Raw genomic sequence first — 20,097 nt, forward strand, 5'->3', positions numbered from 1 at the left:
CACTCTTTCCTGGGCAACAAAGTGAGACCCTATCTCAATCAATCAATCAATCAATCAATGCCAGGCAAAGACAGACCAGCTGTTTATCAAGTTCATTTTCTCCATGGTCCTGGGCGTGCAGGTAGACTACACTTCCCAGATACCTTTGCAGGTAGACATAGCCATGGGACTGAGTTCCAGCCAACAGAACGTGATTGGCACCGATGTGTGCACTTCTTTCAGGCTTGGACCTGGAAAGTGTTCCAAGTTCAATTTTTCCACACTCTTGCTTAATTCAGGACCTGATGCCGTTATACCCAGCAACTTTGAAAGCCACGTGTTGAGGATGAGGGAGCTACAGATGGAAGGTATCTAGAGAGCCACCTGTCAATTAGGAACACCCATTTTGGCTTTCATATGACTGATGAAGAAGCTTCTACAGTGTTTAAACTATCATATGTTCTTGGCGTTCGCATCTAATACTGCCTTCGATAATACAATTTGAGACAAAACCCCAAGGGAAACACTGCAAGGCAGTGCAGGCGGCCACAGGGAAATAGAACTGGCCAACAATCCAGTTTTATTCCCACAAAATGATGGGAGCTCAAAATAGAAATTAAAGTTGACTATTTGCACATTGGAGTCTGTGGACTAAGATTTTTTTCTTGCTGCTTCTCCAATAATGGAGCTAAAAATGTGGTCCTTCCTTCCTCAGAGAGTTGTAAGAATCAAAATCAAATAATGTACTTCATAGTAAACTGTAAATTATTCTGAAATATAATATATCATTACTGTCATCATCATTATTAACTTTGGCCAAAGTTGATGGGGAAGGAATCTCAAGGGTCCAGATCAGGGGACATTTATAGCAGGAAGGCCAGACCCTTCTGCCAGCCCAAGGAAAAGGGGGAATGTCCACTCCTTGGATAAGGCCTATAATCCCAATTCACAAATCCTGAAGAAATGGCTCCTTCTCTATTCCTCAACCCCTATGCCCTTCCTCAAGCAAAAGCAGCCTTGTTTCCTAGAGATCTATCAGATGCTCCTGATGACAAAAGAGAAAGAGGACTTCTGATGGAGAACAGAACCCGAGAACGTGAAGGGTGTTACCACCTCACCCAGGAGGCAGGGCTGAGTCCACTTCACTCAGTCCAGGCTGCCTGGAGCCCACGCCCCACGTAGGAACAAGCTGATCTCCCCCTCCAAAGGAGGCTCTCAGCAAATGGGACCTACATCTGCCCATGGCAACTTACCTTCTTCACTATATTTGGTCCTTAATGGAGACATTGCTTTATGGAAATAAACAATAATTATTTCACATCCATAATCATAGCTTAAAATAATTAGTACATTTATTAAGCACTCACTGGGTGGCAGGGACTTTATTAAAAATGTTAATACCATGTGTCCTCACAAAAATTATTATTATCCTCATTTCTTTTTTTTTTTTCTTTTGAGACAGTCTCACTCAGTCACCCAGGTTGGAGTGCAGTAGCATGATCTCGGCTTACTGCAACCTCCACCTCCCAGGTTCAAGCGACTCTTCTGTCTCAGCCTCCTGAGTAGCTGGGATTACAGGCACTCACCACAATGGCCAGGCAAATTTTTGTATTTTTAGTAGAGAAGGGGTTTCACCATGTTGGCCAGGCTGGTCTCGAACTCCTGACCTCAAGTGATCCACCCGCCTTGGCTTCCCAAAGTGCTGGGATTATAGGCGTGAGGCACTGCGCCTGCCCTTATTATCCTCATTTCAAAGATGAAGCACCTAAGACTCAGAGAGGCCAGGTGACTTGTCCTAAATCACAAAGCTTGATTGTGGCAAAGTCAGAATTCAAATCTATGACTGCCTGACTTCAGAGGCCAAGCTCTTTTACTCAGTAAGCTATATGGCATCTTATTTTCTGTTTATGTTGTTACAGGCATCGGCCATCTGTTCTACACATGTAGGGCATCTGATGCTTTTTAAAACAGAAACATTATTATCAAGTCTCATCGGCCTCCTTGTTTTGCATGGTACCATGTTAACTGAAACTCATGGATATCATCACCATGTTCTCACTTTACAATTTTCAGTTGCCATGGAGCTGTGCAAAGTGAGAACAGCCTGTGTTATCCTCGTTGCCATTATCAGAGTATCAGACTGCAATCATGCTGCATAACAGGCCTTTCCAAAACTCAGTGACCTACCACCGAAAGCATTTGATCTGTGTCACTCTTGGGTGTCTGAGGTGGCTGGGGCAGCTCTGTGTCAGGCTGCAGGGCAGCTGTGCTTGGCTCCAAACTCTGGATTGGGTTCACACCTATGCGTGTGTCTGCACCTTCTTCTTGGACCAGCAGGTAGCAGGGCGTATTCTTCTCGTGGAAGATCCTAGGAGTTCTGTACAAGAGGCCAAGTTGTTCTAGAACATTTAAGGCCTCCGAACACTCTTAGCATCCCATTGGGCAAAACAAGTCAGCTAGCCAAGCTGACATCAATGAGGTGGGAACGTGTACTCCACTCACAGTTGGGGGGCACTGTAAAGTCACATGGAAAAAGGTAGAGATATACAATCCTATTCCAGGGGGTAAAAAAATAAGACCCAGAGCCAGTCAGCCACAGTCAGTGTCTTCACCATCATTACCAGCAGGCTTCTAGCTTGGTTAATAGGTTGGCAGAGAGCAGTCCTGATATCCTTCTGAGGGCTGCAGGGGATACATCAGCCTAAGAGATTACGGATGGCCTCTTCCCTTCCACCTCCTCCTCCCTCCCAGTGATATCTTGGCTTCTCCCTCTGCCTCCAGGCACCCTCCTCTCAACTCCTTCCCTTTCCTTGGCTCTGGCTATTGCAGAGACAGTCAGGTTCTCATCAAAACCCAGTTGACCCAAAACAGGACTGCAGCAAAATTCAAAAGCCAATTCACAAAATAAATAGAGTCCCTCAGCTGTGCAGCTATTTCCTGACTTAAACTTCATAACTGTATGAAGTACGCAGGGCTGGACTTGTTTTCCAGGTTCCCACTGTATGGGTGGGAATATTGAAGCTCAGAGAAGTTACGATTTGCTAAAAGTCTCATGGGCGCGTCAAAGTGGCCCAGCCCAAACTTGAATACAGGTCTTCTCTCTCCAGGCCCTGGTAATGGGAGGAAGGAAAAATCATCAAACCCAGATCCTGAAAACAGCTAGGGTTTGGACAAGTCAGACTCGGTTGGGAGAAACGTCTGGGAAAAGGTGTGTCCCACGAAGATTCCCTGCACACACTTCCCTCCGGAAGTTTGGTCGGCACAGCTGAACATAGTCCAGCTCTCAACAGTCCTCCACTGGGACGTGGCCAGAAGCATCTGGGCCACAAGAATTCAGTGTCCTTCTGAGTGTCTTAAGAAGAGCCGATTTGCATCTGAATTCTAGGAACTGTATGAGTTTATTCACATCCATCACTAGGCCCAAAGCGGCGTTGTTTTCTATTTCTCCAGGGCCTTTTCTCCAGCCACCCTTACTCTCCACCCACCCCATTCCTGCCCCCTCCCACTTTCTCTAGACATGAAGATGGTCTCCTGCCTGATTGGGTTTGAAGTGGAATAAAAATTTTAAACAGACTCCATCCTGCAGACATTTTAGCTACAAAGTGGTATTGCTATGTTTTGGGGATGATAGTAAAATAAGGACTTTTTTTTTTTAAGTTAATAAATTGGCTGACGTTATGATGTCAGAAGGACTGGAGCCAAAGGTGTTTTGCTAAAGGGAGTCTCCCCACAGCCCCCACTCCAGACGACACAGCACCCCTGGAGCCCATAGTACTTGCGACTGTTCACGCTGTTTACACACCCAGCTCCGCTGACTGCCTCTTTGTGGGAAGTTGTTTACATGAATTTATTTTGGGAAAATTCCATTAGACAGCACTGGGATTTCTTCACAAATCATTGCCTCTCACTTGTGTCTTGATCAAATCTGGGCAGGCGACTTTTTCTTCAGAGCCCTGTCTCCCTGTGTTTCTATTAGGGATTGAGGGGGTACTCAGGGAGAGGGGACAGAAAGGATAATGAAGTAGCCAGGGATGGCTTAGAAAGAAGAGGCCTGTCTGGTTGGATTAGAAACAACACTTGAGGGACAACAGAGGGGTCTCTACTGGCTTGGGGGCTGCAGACTCACATGCGGTTTTCCAGGCCACAGCCATTCATGGACTTGCCCATCCTGTGCCTGGCCCTGTGTTAAGGTGCTGGGACACAGAGACACATTGCCAATGCTCCATGATTCCAAGAACCCTGGAATTCAATGAAAGAGCAACAGAAACAAGCAATTCCAATCAAATTGTCTTAAGGTCCTTCTTGCCCCACCTGACCCTTCGTTAGGCGTCTGGATCCTGTCTATCAACTCACTTTTGTCATTCTCTCTGTTGAAGGAGAATCCCAAATATTGGATGCACCCCAATTAGCTACCATTGGTTTAACCTCAAATTGACATCACATGTAAACATGCCACCCAGTCACTTCTTTAGTGCTGCAGAAATTCCTTCTTGTCCCCAAAGACAGATTTACCGGATACCTACTTGGTGCCAATGCCTGTGGATTGGAGATCCTGAGACATTGCTCTTGCTCTGCAAGAACTCAGCCTGGACCCAGCAGAGGAGGAAGAGGAACGGGACTGCAGATAAACCACAAAGGAGACACTTGCTCCCAGGTGAGGGAAGCTGGCTGTGGTTCCAGGTGCCCTCCAAGGAGAGCTAGAAGGAAGGGGACAGCTCCTGGAAGTAACCCAGCTCCACTCATGGGTCCAGCCACTCTGTGCCTTCATCTATCCAGCAGGTCTGGCTCCCCTGTCCCAACACACAGACTGCAAACGTATATGGTCACAGGATTCACTGAACACCCCTGGGAGGGATCTGCTTCTCTGGGTTTCCTCATTTCTAATCAGAAGGGGCTGCCCCACCAGGTCTGCACATGTGTTAGCCATAAGAACCTCTGTGGAAACATCTTGGGCGGTGTTAGTGGCCCACATTTACTGAGCACTTACTACACATTAGGCACAGGTCTACGTGTTTCACATGTGTTAATTCACTTAATCCTCATAGCAACCCCGTAACAGGTACTTATAGCCATCCACGGGGGACACGTTGCAAGACCCCCAGTGGATACCTGAAACCTTGGATAGTACCGAACTCTGTATACAATGTTTTTCCTATACATACATAACTATGACAAAGTTTAATTTATAAATTGGCACAGTAAGAGATTAACAACAATAATTAATAGGAGAATTATATCAATATACTGTAATAAAAATTACATGAATGTGGTCTCTCTCTCTTTGTGTCTATCTCTTTCTGTCTCTCTCTCTCTCTCTTTCTCTCTCTCTCTCTCTCTTTCTCTCTCTCAAAACATCTTATTGTACTGGACTCACCCTTCTTCTTGTGACCTGTCAATCTGATAACCAAGACAGCTTCTAAATGAATAACGGGCAGGGAGTGTCTACAGCACAAATAAGCCGGACGAGGGGATGATTCAGGGCGAACTGAGCGGGAGAGTGAGAGATTTCATCACACTACTCAGAATGGCACACAATTTAAAACTTACAAACTGTTTATTTCTGGAATTTTCCATTTAATATTTTTGGATCACAGTTGATCAAGGATAACTGAAACCGTGGAAAGCAAACCCATGAATAAGGGAAGACTACTGTACTACAGATAAGCAAACGTTAAATAATAAGTCACTTACCCAAAAAGCCAGTTAAGGAACCAGATAATAGCACAGCTCCTTTTGTGGATGAAAGGGTGGGTCTGCTCCACCTCACAGCTCTCACTCTAGGATCTCAGTGTTGGAAATAAAAGGACTTGCTTTGTGGACACCACTCCATGCCCCTAGGAGGCTCCACTGCCAGGGGCCTGCTAGTAGGGAGGCAGTGGGACAGGGTAGATTGAGCATTCACTTCAGAGTCAGATCTCACTCATATTCCAACTCCATCCCTCAACAATAGGGGAAGTTACTTCAGCAAACTTCTTAAACTTTCCAGATCTTGTTTCCTTCATAGGGCTTCTGTGAATGTTAAATGAGATAATGTATGCACAACACCTAGTGCAGCATTACAGTAGGTATTCAAAAATACAGCAATTGTTATTAAGATGGGTACAAGAGGCAGCATGTTGTAAGATGTTCAAGCAAGATGTGGTGCCATTATGGGCTATTCCTTGAGCCTCAGAGTGGCTCTTTTTGGGAGATGGAGACCATCAGAGCAACTGGCCTTACTTTGTTTCATATCCCTCACTGTTCTCAACACATTTCCATGCACATAGCAAGTGCTGTTGAATGAATGATTCGTGGATGGCTCAATTGGTGGGAAGATGGATGGATGGATGGATAGATAGATGAATGGACAAATGGACAGATGGACAGATAGATGGATGGTCTAAATTTGTCAACTCCTTATAAAATATTCCATCATACACCTCCACATGTCTCATTTCAACACCTCAAGGAACACTCCAGTCTTTGACTCCTCATTCTTTCAAACCCGTGACTCATCCTGCCAGATAACCTCGTTGTTGTCTGTCTCCTCAGCCCCTTTGCAATGATGCATTGTTCCACTATCTGGTAGTTCTTGACTCTTGCTCTTCCTCTGAACAGTTTTAGAGCCACACTCCACATCCATGGGCCAGTTCCATCCCAGTTCCCAGTACTATCCTCCAAAACCCCAGCCTGTGCACAGTGTGGTACGGCGGTTGGGAAGGAGGTAATGTCCAGGTATGCATTCCCTGAAGCCCTGGTCCCTGGAGACCTGGGCTGGAACAGTGGTTCCTGTGTGTCTTGGCATTCCATGGCCAGACTCCAGCCACGCACTGAGGTTGTTTCATGCACAGTCCTAAGTGCTCTGTGTTCTGCCTACACAGGAGCCAGGAGCAAACCCAGCCTGAGGCTCTGTCGCCCTCCATTGGCAGTGGCTCCAGCAGAGCATGGAGCCATGGCATGCGATGGCTTCCTAGAAGCCAATGCAGTCCTCCAGCTGCAACAGGTATAGCTGGATTCCCAAGGTCAGGGCTGCCAGTCTGGCACAGTCATGCACCCACCAATATACCATCATAGACTGCTCTTACCATGACCAGTCGCAGAAAATCTACCTGATACCTTAGAGAGTCTGCCCCCTTCCTCTTACAGATGCAGCAGTACCAAGAAAACCTCAGGTCCAAGTTCTCAGGGGATCGTGCATGTCACCCTCCCAGTTTTATACCTGGTGGGGAAGATAGAAACGTGGACTTGGCTTTTTTCCCACAACTGGGGATAATACTGAGGCCAGGTTTAGACTGTGGTGGCATTAATGGGTCTTTGTCTCTTTTAACATCCCAGCCTCAGTTTCTGGAAAGAACAGCCTATGTTTCATAAGAGTTCTGGGTAGTAGGATGCTAATTAGCAATTATAAATTTAATGTGAGGGCGTCAGCTCTCACCTGGCTGAAGGTCAGGTCTGTGCAGACAGACACTGATGACAAGCAGCCCTGGCTTAGGGATAAGGCAGCTTGTCAGTCATGAGTTATCCCCTATACCATGCATTTGAAGCATATCCAGAGGCTGATGTCATGTCACTTGCTACTCACTTTACCTTTGTCACTGGCTTCTCTTTCCCAGAGGCCCTGATCCAACCTTCTCCCAGGAATTCCATTACCTCTGCTTCAGTGCTGCCTTCTCCTGGATGCCACCTCTGTGCTGTCGGTTCCAGAAAAATATGCATTTTATAAGGACATGAAGGTAGGTGCACTGCTCTGGAATCACTTCCATCCAGTTTAACCTGGAGCCCAACTCTGTGATAAGCACACCCACTCCCCTTGCAAAGACATCACCGCCAAGTGATCCTGTGGTTTGCCAGGCCCTCCACCTTCCCTGCAGGCTCTTCACCCAGGGCCATGTTAGAAAGGAACAAGGAGGTGGGGGTGGGGGGGTCACCCTAAAGGATAGAGTAGGTGCCTAAATCATCCAGGCAGAAGGTTAGTTCCCAAAGAGACTGTTAGTTGCTGGCTTGGGCTAAGGTTACCTGATTGAACTAAAATGTATGGTTTCTGTCCAACCCCACCTTCCAGGAATAAAATGGCCTCATGAGGAAGAGAAAATCTATTATACAGAATTGTCCTTGAACTACAATTTCACTGCATATATAATTTTAGTACGAGAAAATGTATGCCCCCACTGAAAACATACAAGCAGCAACCTCAGAGAGGGATGAGAGGGTTAAAGGAGACAGGTGCCCAAGGCTCCTGGCTTTGAGTGAATGCTCAAAAAGTAGCTGCAATTATTATTTTTATCAAAATGAAGTTTATAACGACTCTGCTTTAAACATCATAGAAGTTAAAAGGGACTTTCCCAGGGCTGTGTCTTACCCCACTCACATCAGCGTCCAGGGATGCAGAGAAACGGCCTGACATTCACAGCTTGTCACTCAATTCCATGGCTGGGGCCAGAATCCCCAGTCACTATCAGTCTCATTGGTGGACTGCAGTCCCAGGTGTTGTGGAAGAGGGCAGGGGATAGAGGGCAGGCACAGTTCAGAGGAGAGCTGCCTACTCTTATTTATGACTTTGACCCTCCCCAGATCCCAGGGACAGAAGTTTAGACTTTCCCCAGCCCAGGCTGGCTAAGGGCAAGATGAATAGCAGAGCACCTGGGCTATGCAGAGGAAGCCACCATGTATATTAAAGAGCTGGGTTCCAGGGAGCTAGTAATGTTCTGTTCTCAATCTGGGTGCTGGTTACAAAGGTGTGATAACTTTCTAAAAAATCCTCAGGTTGTATATTTAGGATTTGTGCAGTTTTCTGCACTTATACTTTGATTAAAGACTTATTTTTAAAAATCACCAAAAACCAAATACCCTCCCACACAACCTCTGGATTCTTCCCTGCACCCAACCTCTGGATTCTTCCCTGCACCCAACCTGCTAGGCAGAGATGAGCATCCTTGCAGCTGTTGCTGTAAATTGTCCAGTTTGTTTATTGATCTACTTAAGAACAGAATCCCATTCTGTTGCCTAGGCTGGAGTGCATAGCTCACTGCAGCCTCAAACTCCTGGGCTCAAGCGATCCTCCCATCTCAGCCTCCAAAGTGACTGGGACTACAGGTGCATGCCAGCATGCCTGGCTATAAATTGTCCAGTTTAATCCAAGTTATCGAGAGATTGGGTCGGGCCAGTCAGGACTCCCATGGGATATCTTACTCTTTCACTACAAAACTCAGAGTCTGACCTTGATTCATTCTTTCATTCATTTCACATGTTTATATGCACCACATGTTTATACTCATCAGATGCTAAACTGGACTCCCCATCCCTTACCCTGAAACCTGCCTGACCTCCATGAGCCAATACAACATCACCATCTACCCAGACACAGAGTCCAGGAGTTGTGATTCCACCTCTAGTCTATCCCACTTTCCTGGTTTACAAGAACCAATCAGTTATGCTCCAAATTCTGCTTTGGAAAATTCATCAGACTCCATCTCTTCCTCTCCAACCGCAGGGCGTGTCCCTCATACTCTCACACATGGGCCATTACAGTGGCCTCCTACCTTGTATCTCTGTCTGCAGCCTTCATGGCCTTGAAGATGACCTCTGATATGGTTTGGCTGTATCCCCACCCAAATCTCATCATGAGTTATAGCTCCCATAATTCCCACATGTTGTGGGAGGGACTCAGTGGGAGGTAATTGTGTCATGGGGGCAGGTCTTTCCCGTGCTGTTCTCATGATGGTGAATAAGTCTCACAAGATCTGACGGTTTTATAAAGGGGAGTTCCCCTGCACATATTCTCTTTGCCTGCTGCCATGTAAGACATAACTTTACTCTTCCTTCGCCTTCCACCATGATTGTGAGGCCTCCCCAGCCATGTGGAACTGTGAGTCATTTAAACCTCTTTCCTTTATAAATTACCCAGTCTCAGGTATATCTTTATTAGCAGCATGAGAATGGACTAATACAACTTCCTATGCCATCATCAGAGATAGGGTCATTCATCATCCAAGACCATCAATGCCTCCTGACTGCCCATGGGGAGAGGGTCTACATCCCTTTACTTGCCAACAAGGCCCTTCATGATCCAAGTGCACCTCCCACTGCATTCCTCCATTCACCTACCACTGACTATTATGGGCCACTCTCCACTCCCCATGGACATGTAATACATTTTTATTTCCATGACTTGGCTCACACTATTCTTCCAATACCAGATACTCTCCCCACTTCCCCATCTTTTGACACTTCCCTCAGCCTCCAGTGCTCTGCTCAGAAGTGACCTCCTTTGAGAAGCCTTCCCTAATCCCTTGGTCAGCTTTAATTGCCTCTTCACTCAGCATCTACCACATGCTGGTAGTCCTTTAATACCATTTTGCCTTGTCTTGCCATGATTGTTACACAATCAGAAACACCAGCTGGGTCTCCCTACAAGATAGTTCCAGAAGCTGGACCTTTCCAGCCACTTCCAAGACTGCTGGACACTCTGTCCAAGCCACCACATCTCTTGCTGGGATTTTCACAATTGTCCCCTAATTGTTCTCCTTTTATTCTGGCCTCCTCTTCCACAAGATCTCTTCTTTAAAGACTGGTGCTGCTAAAGATCTCAGGGCATATTAATCTTCAGTGCAAAGTCTCTCTCAGAATAAAATCCCAAGTCCTCACCATGGGATGCAAGGTTCCTGGATCCATAAACCAAAACCAAGGCAACTCTCTCCAAGGTCCTACAGGATGGGTCCCAGTCACCTCTCTCCAAGGTCCTATAGGATGGGCCCAGTTACCTTTCCACAAGGTCCTATAGGATGGTCACCTGTCTCCAAGGTCCTATGGGACAGGGCCCTGTCACCTCTCTACAAGGTCCTATGGGATGGGCCCTGTCACTTGTCTACAAGGTCCTATGGGATGGGCCCTATCACCTGTCTACAGGGTCCTATAGGACAGGGCCCTGTCACCTCTCTACAAGGTCCTACGGGACAGGGCCCTGTCACCTCTCTACAGGCTTCTCCTCAGCAAGGGCCAGCCATCTCTCTGACCTCAGCTCCTGCCTCCACCCAGCCCCAACTCATCCTATAGGATGGGTCCAGTCACTTCTCTCCAAGGATGGGTCCCACTCACCTCTCTACAAGATCCTGTAGGATGGGCCCAGTTACCTTTCCACAAGGTCCTATAGAACAGGACCCAGTCACATCTCTATGAGGTCCTACGGGACAGGTCCCTATCACCTCTCTACAAGGTCCTATAGGACAGGTCCTTGTTACCTGTCTCCAAGGTCCTATGGGATGGGTTCCTATCACCTCTCTATAAGGTCCTAAAGGAAGGGGCCCAGTCACCTCTCTACAAGGTCCTGTGAGATAGGGCCCAGTCATCTCTCTGCAAGGTCCTACAGGAAGGGGCCCTGTGGCCTGTCTCCAAGGTCCCATGGGATGGGTTCCTATCACCTCACTACAAGGTCTTATGGGATGGGCCTAGTCACCTCTCTACAAAGTCCTATGGGATAAGCCCTGTCACCTGTTTACAAGGTCCTATGGGATAGGGCTCTGTCACCTCTCTACAAGGTCTTATGGGATGGGCCCTGTCACCTGTCTACAAGGTCCTATGGGATAGGGCCCTGTCACCTCTCTACAAGGTCCTATGGGACAGGGCCCTGTCACCTGTCGACAACGTCCTATGGGACAGCACCCTGTCACTTGTCTACAAAGTCTTATGGGACAGGGCCCTGTCACCTCTCTACAAGGTCCTATGGAACAGGGCCCTGTCAACTCTCTACAAGGTCCTATGGGACAGGGCCCTGTCACCTCTCTACAAGGTCCTATGGGACAGGGCCCTGTCACCTCTCTACAAGGTCCTATGGGACAGGGCCCTGTCACCTGTCTACAAAGCCCTATGGGACAGGGCCCTGTCACCTCTCTACAAAGTCCTATGGGACAGGGCCGTGTCACCTCTCTACAAGGTCCTATGGGACAGGGCCCTGTCACCTGTCTCCAAGGTCCTATGGGACAGGGCCCTGTCACCTCTCTACAAGGTCCTATGGGATGGGCCCTGTCACTTGTCTACAAGGTCCTATGGGATGGGCCCTGTCACCTGTCTACAAGGTCCTATAGGACAGGGCCCTGTCACCTCTCTACAAGGTCCTACGGGACAGGGCCCTGTCACCTCTCTACAGGCTTCTCCTCTGCAAGGGCCAGCCATCTCTCTGACCTCAGCTCCTGCCTCCATCCAGCCCCACCTCATTCATGTGGACCCTTAGCCCCTGGGTGAGGCCTCAACCACACTAACATGATCACGCTACCACTTCAGAGCCTTGATGTTTGCTGTTCCCTCCACCTGGCAAGTCCTGACTCCTCTTCTTGCTGCTCCTCTGAGTCATTCATTCTCATGCATCGCAAGAGAGGCTTTACCGCATTTCTCCTCAACCCTCCCCTCATACTCCACTTTCCTGCTTAGTTCTCCACAGCGCCTACAGCCCCTAATATGCTATGTGTTTCTCTCTTAGTGTTTGTTGACGGGGATCAGAGTTTCAGCTCCCTGAGAGCAGAGACCTCATTTTATTAGCTGGTTTTTCCAGGGCCAAAAACAGCACTTGGCTCATAGGAGATGCCCAGTTATTATTGTGGAGTGAATGAATGAATGACACACACATCTGTTTCCCCTCACTATATGATGTTAGTAAGAAATATTTTGGCTTGCCAGGACAGAAAGCCAATTTAAACTAGCCCAAACAAGAAGGGACATGGATTGGCTCAAGGAATCCATAGACAGAGTCCACAGGGCAGGAGATACAGAAGGTGGCAATTCTCAAGGTTTATATCTAATAGCTTGAGCTGCCAGAGAATAAGTCACTCAGTTTCATTTCCAAAAATCCCAAGGAAGAAAACTGATGCATGCTGCTCAGGTCAGGCATCCATCTCTGGACCAATCAACTGTGGGCCGGGGCAGTGCCACAGCCTTCATGTGAATAAGGGAGGGAGGGAAGGATAGTGCCCAAAAGATGAGGGCATGGGGGGAGGGGAAGCTGGGCAGACAAGCCCAGAGATGCCCATGATAAACCAGTGACCTTAAGTCTTAGCAACCCTTGCATACCCCAGAAGAGTCTAACACTGTGCTTGCCTTTCAGTAGGACACTTTAGTAAGTGTCTGCTGTTGTTGAATCACCAGTGCTGCTATTGTATCTGTTACTCTTTGAGAAGCAGGATGGAGGAAGCCAATTATATAGGAGGCCTGATGCTTGCCCTCAGAGAGCTTACAACCAACTAAATTATTTCCAAGCTTGTTCTAGTGGCAGAAGCCTTTCTGCTGAGGCCTAAGTGTAAAACAGCTCATGATGCTGAGCAGGGGATGGTTGAAGCAAGGGATGGAGGTGGAGGGGGGGTCCTCTGTTCATCTGTTTATCCTTCCAGGCCTTGCCATCCCCCACCCCCAGGAGAATCAGGCTCTGCACAGAAACCATAGGACCCCATAGATCCCAGTTTGAAACCCACCATCTCGGACCATGAGTGCCCTATGGGCAAGTTTATGTCTTTTTCATCTTTCTGTCCCCAGCCCCCAGCTCAATACAGAATATATGTATGTATTGGTTGATTCTTTCAGTGAAAGACTGAAAGATTTCAATCTCTTGTGAAATACCTGAAGAATCATCATCACAAAGCACATGAGCAAACGCATAGTTTTTAGTTTTATATCTCTTTTAAGTTTCATAGATATTCGGCCCAAAGAAAGCACTCAAAGTTGGGTAGAGAAAAGCCATGAGGGCTTCCTGGAAGAAAAGGCTTTTGAGCTAGATTCTGAAGGAAGCATAGTAAAACAGAGAAAAAGCAGGGAGAAAATTCAATGAGGAGAGCCCACAGGAACACAGACATGGAATCAGGATGGAGCTTCACCCATGTGGGGCAAACCCTGGGCTCAAATAGGTGGTTAATAACAAGTGAAGTTGGTACCACACATTTATTCTTTTTTTTCTTTTACACTTCCCAGAGCTTCAGTGGAGGCAGATGGGGGTCCAGCAAGAATGCCAAAGCAGCCATCTCATGATGTTTGACAACATTCATGTGAGCTGTTTCATGTTTAACATGTCTTCCAACTCTGTAAAATTACAGAATGGAATATGAAAGATGGCATTTTATTCTATGACTGGTGAAAAGGATGAAAAAAGACACCACTTGTTTTTTTTCATTCATGCAGCTGATATTGGTTGAGCACCTATTATGTTCTTAAGCACGATGCTAGACGCAAGCGATATCAAGTTGGCTAAGACTCTCCAACAACCATGCTTTGGGCTGATAGATGTGTGAACAAATAACTACTGGTGGTGATCGCTGTAATGGAAGAAGGTGACACAGGTGCAGAGGAGGAAATGGCTAACTGCCAGAGAAGCCAGATAAGACCTCAAGGTAGAAGCAACCTCTGAACTGAATCTTGGGTTTTTTTCTGTAAAGGACCATACAGTAAATATCTGAAGCTTTGCAGGCCATACAGTCTCTGCTGCGACTACTCAACTCTGCCACTGTAACACAAGGTCAGCCATAGACAATAGATAAATGAATGGGTGCGACTGTGCACCAAAATGACATTATTTATGGACACAGAAATTTAAATTCTGTATAACTTTCATGAGTCATGAAACATCATTTTTCTTCTGGTATTTTTTCGGCCATTAAAAAATACATTTTTCACCAACCTGATGCTTAAAAATGAAAATACAAAAACTTTCTTGGCTCATGGGCCACAGGAAACCAGGTAGAGGGACAGATGTGATCCACGGGCTGTGATTTGCAGACCCCTGTCTTAAAGGCTGAATTGGCATACCCCCGGTGAAGATGGAGTTATGAGTTAGTAACAAGAGTAAAGGGGGGTCTCTGCAGTGTAAGGTCCTTAGCAAAGTCTCAGAAACACATAAAGATTGAGTCTATTTGGGAAATTGAGGTCTGTTGTGAGAGTGAGGCCTGGGGTCCGGATCGAAACTGGAAAAGTCAATAGTCAACAGTTTTTATATGCCCACTGTTGAACACATCATTATTTTAAAATTATACTACATAAAATTACAATTAAATAAATTACATTTAAAAGAAAAGTGGCCGGGTTCAGTGGCTCACGCCATAATCCCAACACTTTGGGAGGCCAAGATAGGCAGATTGCTTGAGCCCAAGACCAGCCTGGGCAACATAGCAAAACCTCGTCTCTACTAAAATTACAAAAATTATCCAGGAGTGTTGGTGTGCCTGTAGTCCAAGCTACTTGGGAGGCTGAGCTGGGAAGATGGCTTAAGCCCAGGAGATGAAGTTTGCGGTGAGCTGCGATCATGCCACTGCACTCTAGCGTGGACGACAGAGAAGACCCTGTCTCAAAACAAAAAAACACACACACAAAACAAAGGTAATAAATACTCAAAAACTCATCACTTCCTCATTATTTCTGATATTTTACTATTATCTTTGCCTTTGAGATTATTTACCTCAAGTGCGTCCACATAATGGAGATGCCATGACATGCTACTGTGTTTCTCTTCCCAACTCTGTATTCTGCTACTTCACATGGGTAGCTTGACATTGGCCATGATGGGGATATTTACACTGCAGGAATTGACAAACGCTACAATGTAGGGCTTCTTTTTAGTACCCCAGAGAATCAGTGGTTAAGCCTTTACCACTGACTGCAAGCAAAAGAAAATTAAGTCCAGGACTTAAGTAATGATGGCAAAAGTGGAGAGAAGGGGGATGACTGGGATAGAATTAGACTCAACCGGGTAGCTTTGGAGGAATGAGGAAGAAGCGGAAGAGAAGGATACCTCCAAGCCCGAGAAAGCTATTTATAAAGAAGCACTTTGAGAACTAGACTTGGCTCGGCACTTCCTCCACACGCCTTCTCATTGGACAACCCCAGAAGTAAGTGTGAGAGCTCCGAGTCCCAGGCCCCTGGCAGCTGGCGCAGCAGCAGGAGGCACAGAACCCTTGTCTAAGATCACCCGAGGAGGTGCTGCTACAGCCAAGCTCCCAGCTTTCCAATCCCCCTGCACCACAGGCCCTTGTCTGTGTATGTTTACATCTCATATATAGCCCCGTGCAGAGCTGTGTGGGCACCCACAGTGCTCCACGAGCGGTCTGTGTGTATTTATAACCACACAGCCATGTGTGGACAGCCCCACATATAGATCTCACCTCCATCACTTCACACATCTCCGAGGTGCCTGGGGCCTGCTTCCTGACCTCACATCGGGGGCTGTGGGCCTGCTAATTGACTCTGATGGGAACTATGCCCTGCCAGCCAAAGGCATGCAGCCCACCTCCCACAGCCAGCGCCTGCTACCTCCCGCGGCCCTTGGGGGCCGGACCTTCCTGGTAAAGCTGTGTGAGATGCAGCCATAAACATGCCGCAGGCTGACCTGCATATGGAAATGAGGCTCGCGGTTTGCCTGGCGCCCAGCCACCGGCCTGTGGCCTTGCTACTGCCAAGTATCTTTAGCATGAACTTCGTTCACTTTGCCCCCCTCCACTCCTTTTCAGTCCCTCTCATCTCCTGCCCTGTCTTACTCTCAGTTTGGGGTGCCTCTTTCCAGGCTGGGGTCTTATCCTCAAGACTGCATGGAGGGCTTGGCCTCATCACACCCCATCTGACGATAAGAACAACATAATCATAGCTTGCAATTTCTGTGCTAGGCATTTCATGTCCATTATCTCGCTGAATACACATGGAGGCCCCGTTTTACAAACAAGGAACCTAAGACTGTAAGAGGGTCATTTGGTGGGGAGATTAGGACTGAAGAGGTCAAGGTTGGCAGATTGGTTGGGGCTCCCTGAGCTGCACATGCCATGCTGGAAGGGCCTCTGGGTGCAGGAGAAAGACATGGAGGCCATCACTAGGCCAGCGATGGCCAAATAGAGAGAAGGGGATGATTGGCATAGACTCAACATCAACCAGGTAGTTTGGCAGGATGAGGGAGAAGGCAGAGGAAAAGAAGGATGCCTCCAAGCCAGAGAAAGAGCTATTTATAGAGGACAGTCAGTCTTTTTCCAATTAAGAGTGGGGCAAAGGCCATCCAGGAGGCTGTAATGAGAGGAAGATGCCACCCTGGGGGCACAGGCTGCTCCTGGTGGGGCAAGGTGCTTACTCTTAGACAGTGCCAGTCTCAGCTTCCTAAGGGATCTGATCTGGAAGCTCACATTGAAGACACGGCCCAAACAGCTGCCCTGGACGTGCTTCAGGAATGTCAGTGCATCATTTCCTCACCATTTCACAGAATTCCCTGAGGTGGGATCCAACCACCTTGGGGAGAGGAGATGGGAGAGGTAGCCATAAGACTTCTCTTGTTGTCAATGAACAGCGGCCTAGGGAGGCTTTCCTGGGCTTTGTTCTCTCAATGCCCCGACATAGGCTGAAGTTAACCGAGGCTGGAGTTGTGGTCATCTCCTACTTTTATTTGGCATGTCATTGTCCTTTGCAGGCCTACCCTTGCCCATAAGTATGTATGTCAGCCCCTCCCTCCCTCCTTCCTTACCTTTTTCTTTCCTCCCTCTCTTCTTCCTATTCCTTGTTTCTACAATTTAACAGAATATTCTTTTTTGAGTTGAAGCACTATCAACGTCCTTATGACCTCCATCGATTTGCTCCTGTGTCTGCCCTCTGGGGCCCTAGCTACCCTATGGAATAGGTTCTTTTGCTATCCCCATTTTAGATATGGAGAATTGGAGGCTCAGGAGGATTAAGTAACTTGCCCCATGTTTCACAGTCAACAGGTAGCAGAGCTAGGAATTGGACCCAGGTAGCCTGATGCAAAAGCCAGTTCTCTTAACCACCAGGATGCACTGGTTTTTCTCTGTCTTCCATTTGCAAATCTTCAAATACCTTCTCAAAGGTCATCTCATCCAGCCCCCTGCTTTTAAGCAAGAATGCCTTAACCATGAATGTCCACTTTATGTCTTTCAGAGGCCTTAGAGATTCAACCACAAAAGAGAGATAGTGAAATAAACTATGCTGAGCATCACCAGGAACCATGTGCACCATCTAGTTACATTACTTGCAGTCACCCATTTGGGGATCTTCCCTAAATCAGCCTCCCATCCCTCCTAGTGCTCCTGCAGCATGTCTCCCCTAATTCTGTGCTCGTAGGTCCCCACTGCATACCCTCCATCCCCCACTCCCAAGCCTTGGGCCATAATAAACCCAGCTGAAATGCAAGCCCAAGCCCTGCCCATTGTCATCACAGTAAACAGCCTGGACCCGAAGGCTGCCTCCCTCACTCCCCAGAAGATTAATAAATCAGATTCAGACGCCTATTGTTCTGGACACAGTCAGAATCAATTGCAGGATTTTAAATCTCTCAGCACAGAGCAGCTGGCTGGCAACAAGAGGCCCCGCTATGTCTCTGGGAAAGCTGGCCAGGGATGGAAATAAGAAAGAGTAAAAGGGAAGACCAAATAATCAATAGTTACCATGCGCTCTTGGCTATCACACGGTATTGCTCAGGAGGCTGGTCCCTAACTTTATTGTGAGTCACACATAGTAAAAGGACGAGGAGGAGGCAGAAAGTCCAGCTAGGAAGAGAGGAGGCCAGAAAGAGCCAGGTCTGGTGGACCCAGGGTTAGCCCTCAGATGGGTAGGACTGCTCCACACCCACCTCCTAACCTCACCGATGGCTAATTTCATCTGCAAATGTTTGAATCTCTCAAAAGTGAGCACTCACTGCCCAAAGCCGCACAGTGAATTCTAGCTTGGGATCCCAGAATTCCCAAGAAGAATTCATAGAAATCCTTGTATCTTAGACTCATTCCCACTCCCTTGCCACCCGCAACTCCTAGACTTTGGTTTTGTTGTCTTGTTGTTGTTGTTGTTGTTGTTGTTTAATCCCTTACTCCCATGGGAGATATAGTGTGCCCGCCACTGCCGCCTGAGTGGCTGCTAGCATTTTCCCTAGCTGTTTATGTGGAAAATCATAAAAATATTTGGTGGCCAAAAAAAGAGAGGAGAAATGCTTTGGTGGTCTGATGCAACAGAATTCCTTTGGTGGGGGAAGGAAGCTGGGTGTTTTATTCTAATCCAAAAGCATATGCATAAATGCCGTATTGATTGAAGAGTACCAGGTAGAATGCACGTTCTTCTCAGAGACCTTCCCCCCACCCAACCCTCTCCAAGCAGACAAAAGCACTGTTGGCAGCTGGCAGAATGTAAGTCACTTATAACCCAGCCACAAGGTTTGGGAAGAGCTGAAAGCAGAAATTCTTGCAGGCTGCGCTCTGCCCTGAGTGTGGTATTATGCTCCTGCCCTGGTGGCCTAATTTGCTCAGCTGCAAGAGGAGGCAAGGATGCTGATGTTAATGATGGTGATGGTTGTGGTGGTGATCCAGATATTGCTGTTGTTACTGCAGCTGATGCTGATTTTTTTTTTTATGTGCTGCACGTTATGTTATAGTTATGAAGCCTCTCCGTATACATTCTCTCCTTTGATGCTCATAGTGACTCTCCATGGGAGGCAGATCAGGTATCATATCACATCACACCCATTTCACAGAGGAAAATGAAGCCCACAGAGACAAAGTGTCTTGCCCAAGAGAACACAACTTGCCAATGCCAAACCCTGCAAATCAGCTTTACACCATGTTGACTTGAACTCTGAACAGCACAGTCCAAGAGAGTGGTAATGCAATCTACATATGGCATTTAATATTTTCCAGCAGCCACATTTTTAAGGTTATAAGAAAGCAAGTATATATAATATAACCCAATATATCCAAAATATTATCATTTCAACATGTAATCAATGCAGATGTCATTAATGTGATGTTTTACATTCTTTGTTTTCATACTAGATATTTGAAATCTGATGGGTATTTTTCACTCTGAGCACGCCTCATTTTAGACTAGCCACATGTGGCTGATGGCTATGTTACTGGCCAGCTCAAATCTACAAGGACTTGACAGTGTCTTTGATGCCAAGTGTATTTTTTGAGAAAAACCTCAAAGAGAGGAAAGCAGGATCATTGCTTGATTCATCTTTATTCATTAAGAGGAAAAACTTTCATCTCAACTTCACCTCTTTCTAGACATTCAGACAAGGTACAAAAATTATTTCAGTTGACAAACTGTATTTTTCCTCTTCTTTCCATCCTCTTTTCCTTCTTCTCTTCTTTAATCATCATCTGCTAAAACATCTAATCCAGATATTAGCACTGA

This window comes from Pan troglodytes, chromosome 19 (assembly GCF_028858775.2).
Source record: "Pan troglodytes isolate AG18354 chromosome 19, NHGRI_mPanTro3-v2.0_pri, whole genome shotgun sequence".
In the NCBI taxonomy this organism is placed as follows: Eukaryota; Metazoa; Chordata; class Mammalia; order Primates; family Hominidae; genus Pan; species Pan troglodytes.